We start from the raw sequence: 5,000 nt of genomic DNA on the forward strand, positions 1-5,000 counted from the left end.
CCTCTGCAATGCCCCAAAGCTTCAGATGAGTGCGTCCACACAGCCCTGGAGCAGCCAGTCAATAACTCAGGTATTTCAATTACACACACAGGGGCACACCGACGCACGCACACACACACACAGGGGCACACAGACGCACGCACACACACAGGGGCACACCGACGCACGCACACACACACACACACAGGGCACACAGACGCACGCACGCACACACACAGGGGCACACCGACGCACACACACACTCACACACACACACACACACACACACACACACAGACCGACGCCTACCACAGAAATACCAAACGGACCATGGGCTTCCAATCTGAACTCGGAAATTATGCGCGCGCACGCACGCACACACACACACACACACACACACACACACACACACACACAAAAGCAGAGGAGTCATGAGCTCGCAGCCGCCTCGTGCACACTTCCACGCACAAATAGGCACGCATAGTCATGGACATAAAATCCAACCAGATGCCTGAACCACCTCAGCATGGCTCCTTTCCAGGCGAAGAAGAAGCAGCCACTCTACTCCGAGTCTCTCTCGCGTGACTGAACTTCTCAAAGAATATATATATATATACCGGTATTCAAAAATGTGTGGGCACATTTTCACGACGAAGTGTAAGTAAAACACCAAAAGGGGTTCCCGCCCTGAATGGGTCATTTACCTGGGGACCCATTGGAACCCCCCTCAAGGACCCCACGTATAGCCCATTCTGACCGGGCACCCATGTTGGTGTCGGCATCATGTTATGCTTTAGCTATTTAAAAATAGCAGATCTACAAGCTCGTATCGCGCCACCGAGTGGCGCGATACGAGCTTGTAGGTCTGCTATTTTTGAAAAATCGAAGAACGACTGACATTTTTAGAATCTGATCTCAGGTCAGAATGGTTCATCAGACCAGTGTGTGTCCCGGCGGAAACCTCGACTATGAATCTGATCTCAGGTCAGAATGGGATAGAGAACCGATGCACTGCATGCATCTCATGTGCTGTACGGTCAAAAAGGCCCACTGCATGCATCGCGTATCAGCAATGGTATATTTTCCCCATATGAACTCTGCTATTTAGGGTTGAAACAGTGGGGTGGGAGCTATCTTTGGGAGAGCTTTTGTTCTGTCTTGTTTTGTTTTGTCCTGTCTGTGTGGTATGGTCGTACTGTTGTATTGTTTTTTGAACTGTATTGTACAATGTATCTGTGTTGAGGACGCCCTCTAAAATGAGATGTGACATCTCAGGGGCTTATCCTTTCAATAAAGGTATATAATAATAGCAGCACAGCTGATTATATGAAGCACAACTCGCATCTTTTCCACCAAACAGAATAATTAATTGTTCCCCCGTCTATGTACGCAGGTCAAGTGTATATGCATACCGGTACATTAATTACTCTTTTTCATACAGAGACAATATGCAGCAAGACTGTTCAGGAGAGTTAATACTGCACAGGCAGACTCTTCACATACTAGAGCATGTATGAAATAAATGTCAGAGCTGAAATCGACATGTAAATATGAAATAAATGCTTAAACATGTAGCTATGGGTGTAATGTTAGAGACCACAGAAGACATGTGAATATGAAATAAATGCTTAAACATGTAGCTATAGGTGTAATGTTAGAGACCACAGAAGACATGTAAATATGAAATAAATGCTTAAACATGTAGCTATAGGTGTAATGTTAGAGACCACAGAAGACATGTGAATATGAAATAAATGCTTAAACATGTAGCTATAGTGTAATGTTAGAGACCACAGAAGACATGTAAATATGAAATAAATGCTTAAACATGTAGCTAGGTGTAATGTTAGAGACCACAGAAGACTTGTAAATATGAAATAAATGCTTAAACATGTAGCTATAGGTGTAATGTTAGAGACCACAGAAGACATGTAAAATGAAATAAATGCTTAAACATGTAGCTAGGTGTAATGTTAAGACCACAGAAGACATGTAAATATGAAATAAATGCTTAAACATGTAGCTAGGTGTAATGTTAGAGACCACAGAAGACATGTAAATATGAAATAAATGCTTAAACATGTAGCTATAGGTGTAATGTTAGAGACCACAGAAGACATGTAAATATGAAATAAATGCTTAACATGTAGCTAGGTGTAATGTTAGAGACACAGAAGACATGTAAATATGAAATAAATGCTTAAACATGTAGCTAGGTGTAATGTTAGAGACCACAGAAGTGAACCTTTCAAGCCTGTTTTCTCAACTCGCTGTTTTCTGCAAGACATTACTCTCCAACACTGGTGGGTCAAACTGAACAGCTATGATTCCTGCTTTCATATCACATGAAAATATGTGAATGTAATTGAATGAGAGAGAGAGAGAGAGAGAGAGAGAGAGAGAGAGAGAGAGAGATAGAGAGAGAGAGAGAGAGAGAGAGAGAGAGAGAGACAGAGAGAGAGAGAGAGGGGGGTGGTGATGGTATCTGTTGCTGGGAGGTTTTTGGCGATGCATATTTCTGCCTATGAAGGCTCCTTTGAACTTGAGCGAAAAGCGCATGTGAAGAGTGGGAGATATTGACTGTTGCTGCAATGCATGATGGGAGGAGAGTACCAGCCAGTATAAGAGTGGGAGAGAGAGAGAGAGAGAGAGAGAGAGAGAGAGAGAGAGAGAGAGAGAGAGAGAGAGAGAGAGAGGAGAGAGAGAGAGAGAGAGAGAGAGATATTTAAGACCATTAATAAAACCTTTTCCACCCACCTACAGAATTAAAACTGCTCTTATTTTTTGTTTTGATAGATAGAGAGAATGTAAAGCAAGTCAGAGCATAGAGATGAACAGCTGGCCTCTGCTTGAATATTACACTTTTTCTTAAAAATATTTAGGACTAGGCTGATTATAGAACAAAATATCTTCTAAATGCTAAAAGCTTTATGAAAAACCCATGTTTCTATGTCAGTGGTGCTCACCTTTTCATGTCAAGGATTATATGTATTTGTGACAAGCTTTTCACCATGGAGAAAATCTTTTTATGTATCCAAAATGAGTTAATAGCACAGGCAGACTCTTCACATACGAGAGCATGTCTGACATAAGTGTCAGAGCTGAAATCGACATTATATAACCCATTCTGACCTGAGATCAGATTCATACGAGGTTTCCGCCGGACACACACTGGTCTGATGAACCCATTCTGACCTGAGAACAGATTCTAAAAATGTCAGTCGCTCTTCGATTTTTCAAAAATAGCAGACCTACAAGCTCGTATCGCGCCACTCGGTGGCGCGATATGAGCTTGTAGATCTGCTATTTTTCAATAGCTAAAGCATAACATGATGCTGACAACCAAAATGGGTGCCCGTTCAGAATGGGATAATTATGAAATAAATGCTTTAAACATGTAGGTATAGAGTCCACAGAAGTGAACCTTCAACTCGCTGTTTCTCTGCAAGACATTACTCCTACATGAAAAAACGAAAAATCAAAAAAGATCAATGGCAGCTCCTCAGTCAGTTAGAAACGTTGAAAGACTATATTAAAGGTATATTCAGTGATTCACTTAATTCAAATATCACTTTTTTTGTTTTGTTGTGATAATCCTCCCTACTATAGTGTGTGCTGGCCATATAAGGAGTTCCTCCCTGTCCCCAGTTAACCCCTGGGGGTCAAAAAACCTTAGGTTTCATTTTGACTCTCTATCCTGATTGACGAAAGGCTGGGTCCCACAGCCAAAAACGAAGGTTTTTTTAGTGAAATCACTGAATATCATTTTAATAAAATGTCACCACATTTTCATGATTATTCAAAAATAGCAGATCTACAAGCTCAAAGCGCCGCAATACGAGCTTGTAGATCTGCTATTTTTCAATAGCTAACGTATATCATCATGCTTAAAACACACGAAAAAAAAGTAGAGGGCAGCAATGATCCACAGGCATGCATACAATACCTGTCACACACACACACACACACACACACACACACACACACACACACACACACACACACCACACACACACACACACACACACACACACACACACACACACACACACACCCACACACACACATTATCTTCACCTCAATTAGAGCCATCTCACATCACCCCCCCCCCCCCTCCTGTGCTTCATCATCATATTTCTTATCATGAAAACCTACTTATCGTTAATCAAACACACGCAGGCTTTAATTAGAGCGCTGCACATTCTGTCAAAAACCATCACCTAATTAGCGCTGACCTCATTTAACTTCCATTTGAACCCTAATTAAAGAAAGAAGGCGAGGAGAGTTGTGACTCAACTATTTGGCTCATTTCTTCGCTTAACACCAGGTCTGATTATACTGAGTACAGTATAAGTACAGTACAGTGGCTTGTCCTAGATGGAGCTGCTTAATTACTGTACGTGTACTGGATGAGGGAGTGACTCATGAAGCTCTCTCTTGAGAGGTACAGTACAGAGGGGACGGCCAGGAAATAAATCGGCCTCCTGGTGGCGCTAAAAACATTGTGAAAAGCTTGGCATTTCTTTCACTGCAACACAAACACCTTTCACTGACACACGATCGCATGGAGACGCCCAACGCACGGACACACGCACGCACAGACACACGCACGGACAGACAAACGCACGCACGGACACACGCAACACACGGACACACGCAAACTCACGGACACACGCAACACACGGACACACGGAACGCATGGACACGCCCAGCGCACGGACGCATGCACGCACGGACACACAAATGCACAGGACACACGAATGCACAGACACACGAATGCACAGACACACGCATGCACAGACACACGAATGCACAGACACACGAATGCACAGACACACGCATGCACAGACACACAAATGCACGGACACACGCATGCACAGACACACGAATGCACGGACACATCGCATGCACAAATGCACGGACACACGTGCTGCAGCCAGCCTGCTTCTCTCTGGCCCATTTTCTTTTGCTCTAAGTTTAGCGAACAGACAGGGTCCCTGCTTGTCCCAGAGTTGTAAGCT

General features: G+C 43.3%; 2 protein-coding genes across 2 annotated transcripts in view; both read right to left on the minus strand.

The window, feature by feature from the left end:
* The window catches only part of tcf20 (transcription factor 20), a 188,429-nt gene extending 188,147 nt beyond the window's left edge, over nt 1-282 (minus strand). The window contains exon 1 of the mRNA XM_083780782.1: nt 273-282. The gene's annotated coding sequence lies outside the window, so the exon portion shown is untranslated. The remainder of the gene's footprint in view (nt 1-272) is intronic.
* The window catches only part of grin2ba (glutamate receptor, ionotropic, N-methyl D-aspartate 2B-a), a gene marked incomplete at its 3' end in the record, with an annotated part of 203,675 nt that overhangs the window by 147,430 nt on the left and 51,245 nt on the right, over nt 1-5,000 (minus strand).

Source organism: Protomyctophum parallelum (genome assembly GCF_964188405.1).
Source record: "Protomyctophum parallelum genome assembly, chromosome: 13".
Lineage (NCBI taxonomy): Eukaryota > Metazoa > Chordata > Actinopteri > Myctophiformes > Myctophidae > Protomyctophum > Protomyctophum parallelum.